Source organism: Anarhichas minor, unplaced genomic scaffold (genome assembly GCF_050575085.1).
Source record: "Anarhichas minor isolate MPS153535 unplaced genomic scaffold, ASM5057508v1 ptg000025l, whole genome shotgun sequence".
In the NCBI taxonomy this organism is placed as follows: domain Eukaryota; kingdom Metazoa; phylum Chordata; class Actinopteri; order Perciformes; family Anarhichadidae; genus Anarhichas; species Anarhichas minor.
The window spans coordinates 140,644-154,947 of NW_027466471.1; the positions used below are offsets into that span (position 1 = coordinate 140,644).

Below are 14,304 nucleotides of genomic sequence, written 5' to 3' on the forward strand. Positions count from 1 at the left end.
GGTCCAAATTCTGGACGAGCCCAGAATATGTCTTTGGCTAATGTTGACTGTTTAAATAAGTGAGCCAAAAACAATGTTTCTTCCACAATTTAGCCACTGCCGTGCATATACCAGCATTGTAGCGTTTTGGCAAAAATGTAGCTGGTTCATCTTCTTAGCAGAACACCCAGCATTCTTTTATTGCTAAAAGATAACAACTTAATTCACATGCCAAACAAAGGTGAATTTCGTCAGGCAAACATCAAACGATGAGATGTTTTAATGGCTCGTTGGTCTAGGGGTATGAGTCTCGCTTCGGGTGCGAGAGGTCCCGGGTCCAAATCCCGGACAAGCCCAGAATATGTCTTTGGCTAGTGTTGACTGTTAAATTAAGTGAGCCAAAAACCTTGTCCCTTAAAACAATGTTTCTTCCACAATTTAGCCACTGCCGTGCATATACCAGCATTGTAACGTTTTGGCAAAAATGTAGCTGGTTCATCTTCGCAGAACACCCAGCATTCTTTTATTGCCAAAAGACAAAAACTTAATTCACATGCCAAACAATGGTGAATTTCGTCAGGCAAACATCAAACGATGAGATGTTTTAATGGCTCGTTGGTCTAGGGGTATGATTCTCGCTTCGGGTGCGAGAGGTCCCGGGTCCAAATCCCGGACGAGCCCAGAATATGTCTTTGGCTGGTGTTAACTGTTAAATTAAGCGAGCCAAAAACTTTGTCCCTTAAAACAATGTTTCTTCCACAATTTAGCCAATGTCATGCCCGTACCGGTGTTGTATCGTTTGGGCTAAAATGTAGTTTCTTAGCAGATTACCAACCATTTTTTCTGTGCCAAGACACGCCGACTTTATTCATATGCCTGACAATGGAGAATTTCGTCAGGCAGATATCAAATAATGAGACATTTAATTGGGTCGTTGGTCTAGGGGTATGATTCTCGCTTAGGGTGCGAGAGGTCCCGGGTCCAAATCCCGGACAAGCCCAGAATATGTCTTTGGCTAGTGTTGACTGTTAAATTAAGTGAGCCAAAAACCTTGTCCCTTAAAACAATGTTTCTTCCACAATTTAGCCACTGCCGTGCATATACCAGCATTGTAACGTTTTGGCAAAAATGTAGCTGGTTCATCTTCGCAGAACACCCAGCATTCTTTTATTGCCAAAAGACAAAAACTTAATTCACATGCCAAACAATGGTGAATTTCGTCAGGCAAACATCAAACGATGAGATGTCTTAATGGCTCGTTGGTCTAGGGGTATGATTCTCGCTTTGGGTGCGAGAGGTCCCGGGTCCAAATCCCGGACGAGCCCAGAATATGTCTTTGGCTGGTGTTAACTGTTAAATTAAGCGAGCCAAAAACTTTGTCCCTTAAAACAATGTTTCTTCCACAATTTAGCCAATGTCATGCCCGTACCGGTGTTGTATCGTTTGGGCTAAAATGTAGTTTCTTAGCAGATTACCAACCATTTTTTCTGTGCCAAGACACGCCGACTTTATTCATATGCCTGACAATGGAGAATTTCGTCAGGCAGATATCAAATAATGAGACATTTAATTGGCTTGTTGGTCTAGGGGTATGATTCTCGCTTTGGGTGCGAGAGGTCCCGGGTCCAAATCCCGGACGAGCCCAGAATATGTCTTTGGCTAATGTTGACTGTTTAAATAAGTGAGCCTAAAACAATGTTTCTTCCACAATTTAGCCACTGCCGTGCATATACCAGCATTGTAGCGTTTTGGCAAAAATGTAGCTGGTTCATCTTCTTAGCAGAACACCCAGCATTCTTTTATTGCTAAAAGATAACAACTTAATTCACATGCCAAACAAAGGTGAATTTCGTCAGGCAAACATCAAACGATGAGATGTTTTAATGGCTCGTTGGTCTAGGGGTATGAGTCTCGCTTCGGGTGCGAGAGGTCCCGGGTCCAAATCCCGGACAAGCCCAGAATATGTCTTTAGCTAGTGTTGACTGTTAAATTAAGTGAGCCAAAAACCTTGTCCCTTAAAACAATGTTTCTTCCACAATTTATCCACTGCCGTGCATATACCAGCATTGTAACGTTTTGGCAAAAATGTAGCTGGTTCATCTTCGCAGAACACCCAGCATTCTTTTATTGCCAAAAGACAAAAACTTAATTCACATGCCAAACAATGGTGAATTTCGTCAGGCAAACATCAAACGATGAGATGTCTTAATGGCTCGTTGGTCTAGGGGTATGATTCTCGCTTTGGGTGCGAGAGGTCCCGGGTCCAAATCCCGGACGAGCCTAGAATATGTCTTTGGCTAGTGTTGACTGTTAAATTAAGCAAGCCAAAAACTTTGTCCCTTAAAACAATGTTTCTTCCACAATTTAGCCAATGTCATGCCCGTACCGGTGTTGTATCGTTTGGGCTAAAATGTAGTTTCTTAGCAGATTACCAACCATTTTTTCTGTGCCAAGACACGCCGACTTTATTCATATGCCTGACAATGGAGAATTTCGTCAGGCAGATATCAAATAATGAGACATTTAATTGGGTTGTTGGTCTAGGGGTATGATTCTCGCTTAGGGTGCGAGAGGTCCCGGGTCCAAATCCCGGACAAGCCCAGAATATGTCTTTGGCTAATGTTGACTGTTAAATTAAGTGAGCCAAAAACCTTGTCCCTTAAAACAATGTTTCTTCCACAATTTATCCACTGCCGTGCATATACCAGCATTGTAACGTTTTGGCAAAAATGTAGCTGGTTCATCTTCGCAGAACACCCAGCATTCTTTTATTGCCAAAAGACAAAAACTTAATTCACATGCCAAACAATGGTGAATTTCGTCAGGCAAACATCAAACGATGAGATGTCTTAATGGCTCGTTGGTCTAGGGGTATGATTCTCGCTTTGGGTGCGAGAGGTCCCGGGTCCAAATCCCGGACGAGCCCAGAATATGTCTTTGGCTGGTGTTAACTGTTAAATTAAGCGAGCCAAAAACTTTGTCCCTTAAAACAATGTTTCTTCCACAATTTAGCCAATGTCATGCCCGTACCGGTGTTGTATCGTTTGGGCTAAAATGTAGTTTCTTAGCAGATTACCAACCATTTTTTCTGTGCCAAGACACGCCGACTTTATTCATATGCCTGACAATGGAGAATTTCGTCAGGCAGATATCAAATAATGAGACATTTAATTGGCTTGTTGGTCTAGGGGTATGATTCTCGCTTAGGGTGCGAGAGGTCCCGGGTCCAAATCCCGGACAAGCCCAGAATATGTCTTTGGCTAGTGTTGACTGTTAAATTAAGTGAGCCAAAAACCTTGTCCCTTAAAACAATGTTTCTTCCACAATTTATCCACTGCCGTGCATATACCAGCATTGTAGCATTTTGGCAAAAATGTAGCTGGCTCATCTTCGCAGAACACCCAGCATTCTTTTATTGCCAAAAGACAAAAACTTAATTCACATGCCAAACAATGGTGAATTTCGTCAGGCAAACATCAAACGATGAGATGTCTTAATGGCTCGTTGGTCTAGGGGTATGATTCTCGCTTCGGGTGCGAGAGGTCCCGGGTCCAAATCCCGGACGAGCCCAGAATATGTCTTTGGCTGGTGTTAACTGTTAAATTAAGCGAGCCAAAAACTTTGTCCCTTAAAACAATGTTTCTTCCACAATTTAGCCAATGTCATGCCCGTACCGGTGTTGTATCGTTTGGGCTAAAATGTAGTTTCTTAGCAGATTACCAACCATTTTTTCTGTGCCAAGACACGCCGACTTTATTCATATGCCTGACAATGGAGAATTTCGTCAGGCAGATATCAAATAATAAGACATTTAATTGGCTTGTTGGTCTAGGGGTATGATTCTCGCTTAGGGTGCGAGAGGTCCCGGGTCCAAATCCCGGACGAGCCCAGAATATGTCTTTGGCTAATGTTGACTGTTAAATTAAGTGAGCCAAAAACCTTGTCCCTTAAAACAATGTTTCTTCCACAATTTAGCCACTGCCGTGCATATACCAGCATTGTAACGTTTTGGCAAAAATGTAGCTGGTTCATCTTCGCAGAACACCCAGCATTCTTTTATTGCCAAAAGACAAAAACTTAATTCACATGCCAAACAATGGTGAATTTCGTCAGGCAAACATCAAACGATGAGATGTCTTAATGGCTCGTTGGTCTAGGGGTATGATTCTCGCTTTGGGTGCGAGAGGTCCCGGGTCCAAATCCCGGACGAGCCCAGAATATGTCTTTGGCTGGTGTTAACTGTTAAATTAAGCGAGCCAAAAACTTTGTCCCTTAAAACAATGTTTCTTCCACAATTTAGCCAATGTCATGCCCGTACCGGTGTTGTATCGTTTGGGCTAAAATGTAGTTTCTTAGCAGATTACCAACCATTTTTTCTGTGCCAAGACACGCCGACTTTATTCATATGCCTGACAATGGAGAATTTCGTCAGGCAGATATCAAATAATGAGACATTTAATTGGCTTGTTGGTCTAGGGGTATGATTCTCGCTTTGGGTGCGAGAGGTCCCGGGTCCAAATCCCGGACGAGCCCAGAATATGTCTTTGGCTAATGTTGACTGTTTAAATAAGTGAGCCTAAAACAATGTTTCTTCCACAATTTAGCCACTGCCGTGCATATACCAGCATTGTAGCGTTTTGGCAAAAATGTAGCTGGTTCATCTTCTTAGCAGAACACCCAGCATTCTTTTATTGCTAAAAGATAACAACTTAATTCACATGCCAAACAAAGGTGAATTTCGTCAGGCAAACATCAAACGATGAGATGTTTTAATGGCTCGTTGGTCTAGGGGTATGAGTCTCGCTTCGGGTGCGAGAGGTCCCGGGTCCAAATCCCGGACAAGCCCAGAATATGTCTTTGGCTAGTGTTGACTGTTAAATTAAGTGAGCCAAAAACCTTGTCCCTTAAAACAATGTTTCTTCCACAATTTATCCACTGCCGTGCATATACCAGCATTGTAACGTTTTGGCAAAAATGTAGCTGGTTCATCTTCGCAGAACACCCAGCATTCTTTTATTGCCAAAAGACAAAAACTTAATTCACATGCCAAACAATGGTGAATTTCGTCAGGCAAACATCAAACGATGAGATGTCTTAATGGCTCGTTGGTCTAGGGGTATGATTCTCGCTTTGGGTGCGAGAGGTCCCGGGTCCAAATCCCGGACGAGCCCAGAATATGTCTTTGGCTGGTGTTAACTGTTAAATTAAGCGAGCCAAAAACTTTGTCCCTTAAAACAATGTTTCTTCCACAATTTAGCCAATGTCATGCCCGTACCGGTGTTGTATCGTTTGGGCTAAAATGTAGTTTCTTAGCAGATTACCAACCATTTTTTCTGTGCCAAGACACGCCGACTTTATTCATATGCCTGACAATGGAGAATTTCGTCAGGCAGATATCAAATAATGAGACATTTAATTGGCTTGTTGGTCTAGGGGTATGATTCTCGCTTTGGGTGCGAGAGGTCCCGGGTCCAAATCCCGGACGAGCCCAGAATATGTCTTTGGCTAATGTTGACTGTTTAAATAAGTGAGCCTAAAACAATGTTTCTTCCACAATTTAGCCACTGCCGTGCATATACCAGCATTGTAGCGTTTTGGCAAAAATGTAGCTGGTTCATCTTCTTAGCAGAACACCCAGCATTCTTTTATTGCTAAAAGATAACAACTTAATTCACATGCCAAACAAAGGTGAATTTCGTCAGGCAAACATCAAACGATGAGATGTTTTAATGGCTCGTTGGTCTAGGGGTATGAGTCTCGCTTCGGGTGCGAGAGGTCCCGGGTCCAAATCCCGGACAAGCCCAGAATATGTCTTTGGCTAGTGTTGACTGTTAAATTAAGTGAGCCAAAAACCTTGTCCCTTAAAACAATGTTTCTTCCACAATTTATCCACTGCCGTGCATATACCAGCATTGTAACGTTTTGGCAAAAATGTAGCTGGTTCATCTTCGCAGAACACCCAGCATTCTTTTATTGCCAAAAGACAAAAACTTAATTCACATGCCAAACAATGGTGAATTTCGTCAGGCAAACATCAAACGATGAGATGTCTTAATGGCTCGTTGGTCTAGGGGTATGATTCTCGCTTTGGGTGCGAGAGGTCCCGGGTCCAAATCCCGGACGAGCCCAGAATATGTCTTTGGCTAGTGTTGACTGTTAAATTAAGCAAGCCAAAAACTTTGTCCCTTAAAACAATGTTTCTTCCACAATTTAGCCAATGTCATGCCCGTACCGGTGTTGTATCGTTTGGGCTAAAATGTAGTTTCTTAGCAGATTACCAACCATTTTTTCTGTGCCAAGACACGCCGACTTTATTCATATGCCTGACAATGGAGAATTTCGTCAGGCAGATATCAAATAATGAGACATTTAATTGGGTCGTTGGTCTAGGGGTATGATTCTCGCTTAGGGTGCGAGAGGTCCCGGGTCCAAATCCCGGACAAGCCCAGAATATGTCTTTGGCTAGTGTTGACTGTTAAATTAAGTGAGCCAAAAACCTTGTCCCTTAAAACAATGTTTCTTCCACAATTTATCCACTGCCGTGCATATACCAGCATTGTAGCATTTTGGCAAAAATGTAGCTGGCTCATCTTCGCAGAACACCCAGCATTCTTTTATTGCCAAAAGACAAAAACTTAATTCACATGCCAAACAATGGTGAATTTCGTCAGGCAAACATCAAACGATGAGATGTCTTAATGGCTCGTTGGTCTAGGGGTATGATTCTCGCTTCGGGTGCGAGAGGTCCCGGGTCCAAATCCCGGACGAGCCCAGAATATGTCTTTGGCTGGTGTTAACTGTTAAATTAAGCGAGCCAAAAACTTTGTCCCTTAAAACAATGTTTCTTCCACAATTTAGCCAATGTCATGCCCGTACCGGTGTTGTATCGTTTGGGCTAAAATGTAGTTTCTTAGCAGATTACCAACCATTTTTTCTGTGCCAAGACACGCCGACTTTATTCATATGCCTGACAATGGAGAATTTCGTCAGGCAGATATCAAATAATAAGACATTTAATTGGCTTGTTGGTCTAGGGGTATGATTCTCGCTTAGGGTGCGAGAGGTCCCGGGTCCAAATCCCGGACGAGCCCAGAATATGTCTTTGGCTAATGTTGACTGTTAAATTAAGTGAGCCAAAAACCTTGTCCCTTAAAACAATGTTTCTTCCACAATTTAGCCACTGCCGTGCATATACCAGCATTGTAACGTTTTGGCAAAAATGTAGCTGGTTCATCTTCGCAGAACACCCAGCATTCTTTTATTGCCAAAAGACAAAAACTTAATTCACATGCCAAACAATGGTGAATTTCGTCAGGCAAACATCAAACGATGAGATGTCTTAATGGCTCGTTGGTCTAGGGGTATGATTCTCGCTTTGGGTGCGAGAGGTCCCGGGTCCAAATCCCGGACGAGCCCAGAATATGTCTTTGGCTGGTGTTAACTGTTAAATTAAGCGAGCCAAAAACTTTGTCCCTTAAAACAATGTTTCTTCCACAATTTAGCCAATGTCATGCCCGTACCGGTGTTGTATCGTTTGGGCTAAAATGTAGTTTCTTAGCAGATTACCAACCATTTTTTCTGTGCCAAGACACGCCGACTTTATTCATATGCCTGACAATGGAGAATTTCGTCAGGCAGATATCAAATAATGAGACATTTAATTGGCTTGTTGGTCTAGGGGTATGATTCTCGCTTTGGGTGCGAGAGGTCCCGGGTCCAAATCCCGGACGAGCCCAGAATATGTCTTTGGCTAATGTTGACTGTTTAAATAAGTGAGCCTAAAACAATGTTTCTTCCACAATTTAGCCACTGCCGTGCATATACCAGCATTGTAGCGTTTTGGCAAAAATGTAGCTGGTTCATCTTCTTAGCAGAACACCCAGCATTCTTTTATTGCTAAAAGATAACAACTTAATTCACATGCCAAACAAAGGTGAATTTCGTCAGGCAAACATCAAACGATGAGATGTTTTAATGGCTCGTTGGTCTAGGGGTATGAGTCTCGCTTCGGGTGCGAGAGGTCCCGGGTCCAAATCCCGGACAAGCCCAGAATATGTCTTTGGCTAGTGTTGACTGTTAAATTAAGTGAGCCAAAAACCTTGTCCCTTAAAACAATGTTTCTTCCACAATTTATCCACTGCCGTGCATATACCAGCATTGTAACGTTTTGGCAAAAATGTAGCTGGTTCATCTTCGCAGAACACCCAGCATTCTTTTATTGCCAAAAGACAAAAACTTAATTCACATGCCAAACAATGGTGAATTTCGTCAGGCAAACATCAAACGATGAGATGTCTTAATGGCTCGTTGGTCTAGGGGTATGATTCTCGCTTTGGGTGCGAGAGGTCCCGGGTCCAAATCCCGGACGAGCCCAGAATATGTCTTTGGCTAGTGTTGACTGTTAAATTAAGCAAGCCAAAAACTTTGTCCCTTAAAACAATGTTTCTTCCACAATTTAGCCAATGTCATGCCCGTACCGGTGTTGTATCGTTTGGGCTAAAATGTAGTTTCTTAGCAGATTACCAACCATTTTTTCTGTGCCAAGACACGCCGACTTTATTCATATGCCTGACAATGGAGAATTTCGTCAGGCAGATATCAAATAATGAGACATTTAATTGGGTCGTTGGTCTAGGGGTATGATTCTCGCTTAGGGTGCGAGAGGTCCCGGGTCCAAATCCCGGACAAGCCCAGAATATGTCTTTGGCTAGTGTTGACTGTTAAATTAAGTGAGCCAAAAACCTTGTCCCTTAAAACAATGTTTCTTCCACAATTTATCCACTGCCGTGCATATACCAGCATTGTAGCATTTTGGCAAAAATGTAGCTGGCTCATCTTCGCAGAACACCCAGCATTCTTTTATTGCCAAAAGACAAAAACTTAATTCACATGCCAAACAATGGTGAATTTCGTCAGGCAAACATCAAACGATGAGATGTCTTAATGGCTCGTTGGTCTAGGGGTATGATTCTCGCTTCGGGTGCGAGAGGTCCCGGGTCCAAATCCCGGACGAGCCCAGAATATGTCTTTGGCTGGTGTTAACTGTTAAATTAAGCGAGCCAAAAACTTTGTCCCTTAAAACAATGTTTCTTCCACAATTTAGCCAATGTCATGCCCGTACCGGTGTTGTATCGTTTGGGCTAAAATGTAGTTTCTTAGCAGATTACCAACCATTTTTTCTGTGCCAAGACACGCCGACTTTATTCATATGCCTGACAATGGAGAATTTCGTCAGGCAGATATCAAATAATGAGACATTTAATTGGCTTGTTGGTCTAGGGGTATGATTCTCGCTTTGGGTGCGAGAGGTCCCGGGTCCAAATCCCGGACGAGCCCAGAATATGTCTTTGGCTAATGTTGACTGTTTAAATAAGTGAGCCTAAAACAATGTTTCTTCCACAATTTAGCCACTGCCGTGCATATACCAGCATTGTAGCGTTTTGGCAAAAATGTAGCTGGTTCATCTTCTTAGCAGAACACCCAGCATTCTTTTATTGCTAAAAGATAACAACTTAATTCACATGCCAAACAAAGGTGAATTTCGTCAGGCAAACATCAAACGATGAGATGTTTTAATGGCTCGTTGGTCTAGGGGTATGAGTCTCGCTTCGGGTGCGAGAGGTCCCGGGTCCAAATCCCGGACAAGCCCAGAATATGTCTTTGGCTAGTGTTGACTGTTAAATTAAGTGAGCCAAAAACCTTGTCCCTTAAAACAATGTTTCTTCCACAATTTATCCACTTCCGTGCATATACCAGCATTGTAACGTTTTGGCAAAAATGTAGCTGGTTCATCTTCGCAGAACACCCAGCATTCTTTTATTGCCAAAAGACAAAAACTTAATTCACATGCCAAACAATGGTGAATTTCGTCAGGCAAACATCAAACGATGAGATGTCTTAATGGCTCGTTGGTCTAGGGGTATGATTCTCGCTTTGGGTGCGAGAGGTCCCGGGTCCAAATCCCGGACGAGCCCAGAATATGTCTTTGGCTAGTGTTGACTGTTAAATTAAGCAAGCCAAAAACTTTGTCCCTTAAAACAATGTTTCTTCCACAATTTAGCCAATGTCATGCCCGTACCGGTGTTGTATCGTTTGGGCTAAAATGTAGTTTCTTAGCAGATTACCAACCATTTTTTCTGTGCCAAGACACGCCGACTTTATTCATATGCCTGACAATGGAGAATTTCGTCAGGCAGATATCAAATAATGAGACATTTAATTGGGTCGTTGGTCTAGGGGTATGATTCTCGCTTAGGGTGCGAGAGGTCCCGGGTCCAAATCCCGGACAAGCCCAGAATATGTCTTTGGCTAGTGTTGACTGTTAAATTAAGTGAGCCAAAAACCTTGTCCCTTAAAACAATGTTTCTTCCACAATTTATCCACTGCCGTGCATATACCAGCATTGTAGCATTTTGGCAAAAATGTAGCTGGCTCATCTTCGCAGAACACCCAGCATTCTTTTATTGCCAAAAGACAAAAACTTAATTCACATGCCAAACAATGGTGAATTTCGTCAGGCAAACATCAAACGATGAGATGTCTTAATGGCTCGTTGGTCTAGGGGTATGATTCTCGCTTCGGGTGCGAGAGGTCCCGGGTCCAAATCCCGGACGAGCCCAGAATATGTCTTTGGCTGGTGTTAACTGTTAAATTAAGCGAGCCAAAAACTTTGTCCCTTAAAACAATGTTTCTTCCACAATTTAGCCAATGTCATGCCCGTACCGGTGTTGTATCGTTTGGGCTAAAATGTAGTTTCTTAGCAGATTACCAACCATTTTTTCTGTGCCAAGACACGCCGACTTTATTCATATGCCTGACAATGGAGAATTTCGTCAGGCAGATATCAAATAATAAGACATTTAATTGGCTTGTTGGTCTAGGGGTATGATTCTCGCTTAGGGTGCGAGAGGTCCCGGGTCCAAATCCCGGACGAGCCCAGAATATGTCTTTGGCTAATGTTGACTGTTAAATTAAGTGAGCCAAAAACCTTGTCCCTTAAAACAATGTTTCTTCCACAATTTAGCCACTGCCGTGCATATACCAGCATTGTAACGTTTTGGCAAAAATGTAGCTGGTTCATCTTCGCAGAACACCCAGCATTCTTTTATTGCCAAAAGACAAAAACTTAATTCACATGCCAAACAATGGTGAATTTCGTCAGGCAAACATCAAACGATGAGATGTCTTAATGGCTCGTTGGTCTAGGGGTATGATTCTCGCTTTGGGTGCGAGAGGTCCCGGGTCCAAATCCCGGACGAGCCCAGAATATGTCTTTGGCTGGTGTTAACTGTTAAATTAAGCGAGCCAAAAACTTTGTCCCTTAAAACAATGTTTCTTCCACAATTTAGCCAATGTCATGCCCGTACCGGTGTTGTATCGTTTGGGCTAAAATGTAGTTTCTTAGCAGATTACCAACCATTTTTTCTGTGCCAAGACACGCCGACTTTATTCATATGCCTGACAATGGAGAATTTCGTCAGGCAGATATCAAATAATGAGACATTTAATTGGCTTGTTGGTCTAGGGGTATGATTCTCGCTTTGGGTGCGAGAGGTCCCGGGTCCAAATCCCGGACGAGCCCAGAATATGTCTTTGGCTAATGTTGACTGTTTAAATAAGTGAGCCTAAAACAATGTTTCTTCCACAATTTAGCCACTGCCGTGCATATACCAGCATTGTAGCGTTTTGGCAAAAATGTAGCTGGTTCATCTTCTTAGCAGAACACCCAGCATTCTTTTATTGCTAAAAGATAACAACTTAATTCACATGCCAAACAAAGGTGAATTTCGTCAGGCAAACATCAAACGATGAGATGTTTTAATGGCTCGTTGGTCTAGGGGTATGAGTCTCGCTTCGGGTGCGAGAGGTCCCGGGTCCAAATCCCGGACAAGCCCAGAATATGTCTTTGGCTAGTGTTGACTGTTAAATTAAGTGAGCCAAAAACCTTGTCCCTTAAAACAATGTTTCTTCCACAATTTATCCACTGCCGTGCATATACCAGCATTGTAACGTTTTGGCAAAAATGTAGCTGGTTCATCTTCGCAGAACACCCAGCATTCTTTTATTGCCAAAAGACAAAAACTTAATTCACATGCCAAACAATGGTGAATTTCGTCAGGCAAACATCAAACGATGAGATGTCTTAATGGCTCGTTGGTCTAGGGGTATGATTCTCGCTTTGGGTGCGAGAGGTCCCGGGTCCAAATCCCGGACGAGCCCAGAATATGTCTTTGGCTAGTGTTGACTGTTAAATTAAGCAAGCCAAAAACTTTGTCCCTTAAAACAATGTTTCTTCCACAATTTAGCCAATGTCATGCCCGTACCGGTGTTGTATCGTTTGGGCTAAAATGTAGTTTCTTAGCAGATTACCAACCATTTTTTCTGTGCCAAGACACGCCGACTTTATTCATATGCCTGACAATGGAGAATTTCGTCAGGCAGATATCAAATAATGAGACATTTAATTGGGTCGTTGGTCTAGGGGTATGATTCTCGCTTAGGGTGCGAGAGGTCCCGGGTCCAAATCCCGGACAAGCCCAGAATATGTCTTTGGCTAGTGTTGACTGTTAAATTAAGTGAGCCAAAAACCTTGTCCCTTAAAACAATGTTTCTTCCACAATTTATCCACTGCCGTGCATATACCAGCATTGTAGCATTTTGGCAAAAATGTAGCTGGCTCATCTTCGCAGAACACCCAGCATTCTTTTATTGCCAAAAGACAAAAACTTAATTCACATGCCAAACAATGGTGAATTTCGTCAGGCAAACATCAAACGATGAGATGTCTTAATGGCTCGTTGGTCTAGGGGTATGATTCTCGCTTCGGGTGCGAGAGGTCCCGGGTCCAAATCCCGGACGAGCCCAGAATATGTCTTTGGCTGGTGTTAACTGTTAAATTAAGCGAGCCAAAAACTTTGTCCCTTAAAACAATGTTTCTTCCACAATTTAGCCAATGTCATGCCCGTACCGGTGTTGTATCGTTTGGGCTAAAATGTAGTTTCTTAGCAGATTACCAACCATTTTTTCTGTGCCAAGACACGCCGACTTTATTCATATGCCTGACAATGGAGAATTTCGTCAGGCAGATATCAAATAATGAGACATTTAATTGGCTTGTTGGTCTAGGGGTATGATTCTCGCTTTGGGTGCGAGAGGTCCCGGGTCCAAATCCCGGACAAGCCCAGAATATGTCTTTGGCTAATGTTGACTGTTTAAATAAGTGATCCTAAAACAATGTTTCTTCCACAATTTAGCCACTGCCGTGCATATACCAGCATTGTAGCGTTTTGGCAAAAATGTAGCTGGTTCATCTTCTTAGCAGAACACCCAGCATTCTTTTATTGCTAAAAGATAACAACTTAATTCACATGCCAAACAAAGGTGAATTTCGTCAGGCAAACATCAAACGATGAGATGTTTTAATGGCTCGTTGGTCTAGGGGTATGAGTCTCGCTTCGGGTGCGAGAGGTCCCGGGTCCAAATCCCGGACAAGCCCAGAATATGTCTTTGGCTAGTGTTGACTGTTAAATTAAGTGAGCCAAAAACCTTGTCCCTTAAAACAATGTTTCTTCCACAATTTAGCCACTGCCGTGCATATACCAGCATTGTAACGTTTTGGCAAAAATGTAGCTGGTTCATCTTCGCAGAACACCCAGCATTCTTTTATTGCCAAAAGACAAAAACTTAATTCACATGCCAAACAATGGTGAATTTCGTCAGGCAAACATCAAACGATGAGATGTCTTAATGGCTCGTTGGTCTAGGGGTATGATTCTCGCTTTGGGTGCGAGAGGTCCCGGGTCCAAATCCCGGACGAGCCCAGAATATGTCTTTGGCTAGTGTTGACTGTTAAATTAAGCAAGCCAAAAACTTTGTCCCTTAAAACAATGTTTCTTCCACAATTTAGCCAATGTCATGCCCGTACCGGTGTTGTATCGTTTGGGCTAAAATGTAGTTTCTTAGCAGATTACCAACCATTTTTTCTGTGCCAAGACACGCCGACTTTATTCATATGCCTGACAATGGAGAATTTCGTCAGGCAGATATCAAATAATGAGACATTTAATTGGGTCGTTGGTCTAGGGGTATGATTCTCGCTTAGGGTGCGAGAGGTCCCGGGTCCAAATCCCGGACAAGCCCAGAATATGTCTTTGGCTAGTGTTGACTGTTAAATTAAGTGAGCCAAAAACCTTGTCCCTTAAAACAATGTTTCTTCCACAATTTATCCACTGCCGTGCATATACCAGCATTGTAGCATTTTGGCAAAAATGTAGCTGGCTCATCTTCGCAGAACACCCAGCATTCTTTTATTGCCAAAAGACAAAA

At 42.7% G+C, this 14,304-nt stretch overlaps 30 non-coding genes across 30 annotated transcripts; all 30 read left to right on the forward strand.

Moving 5' to 3' along the window:
- Positions 1–588: 588 nt before the first annotated feature.
- On the forward strand, positions 589–660 carry trnap-cgg (transfer RNA proline (anticodon CGG)). Its single transcript has one exon. It is a non-coding gene; the product is annotated as a tRNA-Pro (tRNA).
- A 572-nt stretch (positions 661–1,232) lies between these two features.
- On the forward strand, positions 1,233–1,304 carry trnap-ugg (transfer RNA proline (anticodon UGG)). The gene has a single exon. It is a non-coding gene; the product is annotated as a tRNA-Pro (tRNA).
- Positions 1,305–1,551: 247 nt separating this feature from the next.
- trnap-ugg (transfer RNA proline (anticodon UGG)) lies at positions 1,552–1,623 on the forward strand. The gene has a single exon. It is a non-coding gene; the product is annotated as a tRNA-Pro (tRNA).
- Positions 1,624–2,189: 566 nt separating this feature from the next.
- Positions 2,190–2,261, forward strand: trnap-ugg (transfer RNA proline (anticodon UGG)). Its single transcript has one exon. It is a non-coding gene; the product is annotated as a tRNA-Pro (tRNA).
- Positions 2,262–2,508: 247 nt separating this feature from the next.
- Positions 2,509–2,581, forward strand: trnap-agg (transfer RNA proline (anticodon AGG)). Its single transcript has one exon. It is a non-coding gene; the product is annotated as a tRNA-Pro (tRNA).
- A 252-nt stretch (positions 2,582–2,833) lies between these two features.
- On the forward strand, positions 2,834–2,905 carry trnap-ugg (transfer RNA proline (anticodon UGG)). Its single transcript has one exon. It is a non-coding gene; the product is annotated as a tRNA-Pro (tRNA).
- Positions 2,906–3,152: 247 nt separating this feature from the next.
- On the forward strand, positions 3,153–3,224 carry trnap-agg (transfer RNA proline (anticodon AGG)). Its single transcript has one exon. It is a non-coding gene; the product is annotated as a tRNA-Pro (tRNA).
- A 253-nt stretch (positions 3,225–3,477) lies between these two features.
- Positions 3,478–3,549, forward strand: trnap-cgg (transfer RNA proline (anticodon CGG)). Its single transcript has one exon. It is a non-coding gene; the product is annotated as a tRNA-Pro (tRNA).
- A 247-nt stretch (positions 3,550–3,796) lies between these two features.
- Positions 3,797–3,868, forward strand: trnap-agg (transfer RNA proline (anticodon AGG)). Its single transcript has one exon. It is a non-coding gene; the product is annotated as a tRNA-Pro (tRNA).
- A 253-nt stretch (positions 3,869–4,121) lies between these two features.
- Positions 4,122–4,193, forward strand: trnap-ugg (transfer RNA proline (anticodon UGG)). The gene has a single exon. It is a non-coding gene; the product is annotated as a tRNA-Pro (tRNA).
- Positions 4,194–4,440: 247 nt separating this feature from the next.
- On the forward strand, positions 4,441–4,512 carry trnap-ugg (transfer RNA proline (anticodon UGG)). The gene has a single exon. It is a non-coding gene; the product is annotated as a tRNA-Pro (tRNA).
- A 566-nt stretch (positions 4,513–5,078) lies between these two features.
- trnap-ugg (transfer RNA proline (anticodon UGG)) lies at positions 5,079–5,150 on the forward strand. The gene has a single exon. It is a non-coding gene; the product is annotated as a tRNA-Pro (tRNA).
- A 247-nt stretch (positions 5,151–5,397) lies between these two features.
- On the forward strand, positions 5,398–5,469 carry trnap-ugg (transfer RNA proline (anticodon UGG)). The gene has a single exon. It is a non-coding gene; the product is annotated as a tRNA-Pro (tRNA).
- Positions 5,470–6,035: 566 nt separating this feature from the next.
- trnap-ugg (transfer RNA proline (anticodon UGG)) lies at positions 6,036–6,107 on the forward strand. The gene has a single exon. It is a non-coding gene; the product is annotated as a tRNA-Pro (tRNA).
- Positions 6,108–6,679: 572 nt separating this feature from the next.
- trnap-cgg (transfer RNA proline (anticodon CGG)) lies at positions 6,680–6,751 on the forward strand. The gene has a single exon. It is a non-coding gene; the product is annotated as a tRNA-Pro (tRNA).
- Positions 6,752–6,998: 247 nt separating this feature from the next.
- trnap-agg (transfer RNA proline (anticodon AGG)) lies at positions 6,999–7,070 on the forward strand. The gene has a single exon. It is a non-coding gene; the product is annotated as a tRNA-Pro (tRNA).
- Positions 7,071–7,323: 253 nt separating this feature from the next.
- On the forward strand, positions 7,324–7,395 carry trnap-ugg (transfer RNA proline (anticodon UGG)). Its single transcript has one exon. It is a non-coding gene; the product is annotated as a tRNA-Pro (tRNA).
- A 247-nt stretch (positions 7,396–7,642) lies between these two features.
- Positions 7,643–7,714, forward strand: trnap-ugg (transfer RNA proline (anticodon UGG)). The gene has a single exon. It is a non-coding gene; the product is annotated as a tRNA-Pro (tRNA).
- A 566-nt stretch (positions 7,715–8,280) lies between these two features.
- Positions 8,281–8,352, forward strand: trnap-ugg (transfer RNA proline (anticodon UGG)). The gene has a single exon. It is a non-coding gene; the product is annotated as a tRNA-Pro (tRNA).
- A 572-nt stretch (positions 8,353–8,924) lies between these two features.
- On the forward strand, positions 8,925–8,996 carry trnap-cgg (transfer RNA proline (anticodon CGG)). Its single transcript has one exon. It is a non-coding gene; the product is annotated as a tRNA-Pro (tRNA).
- A 247-nt stretch (positions 8,997–9,243) lies between these two features.
- trnap-ugg (transfer RNA proline (anticodon UGG)) lies at positions 9,244–9,315 on the forward strand. The gene has a single exon. It is a non-coding gene; the product is annotated as a tRNA-Pro (tRNA).
- Positions 9,316–9,881: 566 nt separating this feature from the next.
- trnap-ugg (transfer RNA proline (anticodon UGG)) lies at positions 9,882–9,953 on the forward strand. Its single transcript has one exon. It is a non-coding gene; the product is annotated as a tRNA-Pro (tRNA).
- Positions 9,954–10,525: 572 nt separating this feature from the next.
- trnap-cgg (transfer RNA proline (anticodon CGG)) lies at positions 10,526–10,597 on the forward strand. Its single transcript has one exon. It is a non-coding gene; the product is annotated as a tRNA-Pro (tRNA).
- Positions 10,598–10,844: 247 nt separating this feature from the next.
- Positions 10,845–10,916, forward strand: trnap-agg (transfer RNA proline (anticodon AGG)). Its single transcript has one exon. It is a non-coding gene; the product is annotated as a tRNA-Pro (tRNA).
- A 253-nt stretch (positions 10,917–11,169) lies between these two features.
- On the forward strand, positions 11,170–11,241 carry trnap-ugg (transfer RNA proline (anticodon UGG)). The gene has a single exon. It is a non-coding gene; the product is annotated as a tRNA-Pro (tRNA).
- A 247-nt stretch (positions 11,242–11,488) lies between these two features.
- On the forward strand, positions 11,489–11,560 carry trnap-ugg (transfer RNA proline (anticodon UGG)). Its single transcript has one exon. It is a non-coding gene; the product is annotated as a tRNA-Pro (tRNA).
- Positions 11,561–12,126: 566 nt separating this feature from the next.
- trnap-ugg (transfer RNA proline (anticodon UGG)) lies at positions 12,127–12,198 on the forward strand. Its single transcript has one exon. It is a non-coding gene; the product is annotated as a tRNA-Pro (tRNA).
- A 572-nt stretch (positions 12,199–12,770) lies between these two features.
- trnap-cgg (transfer RNA proline (anticodon CGG)) lies at positions 12,771–12,842 on the forward strand. The gene has a single exon. It is a non-coding gene; the product is annotated as a tRNA-Pro (tRNA).
- Positions 12,843–13,089: 247 nt separating this feature from the next.
- trnap-ugg (transfer RNA proline (anticodon UGG)) lies at positions 13,090–13,161 on the forward strand. Its single transcript has one exon. It is a non-coding gene; the product is annotated as a tRNA-Pro (tRNA).
- A 566-nt stretch (positions 13,162–13,727) lies between these two features.
- Positions 13,728–13,799, forward strand: trnap-ugg (transfer RNA proline (anticodon UGG)). The gene has a single exon. It is a non-coding gene; the product is annotated as a tRNA-Pro (tRNA).
- The last annotated feature ends 505 nt before the right edge of the window (positions 13,800–14,304 follow it).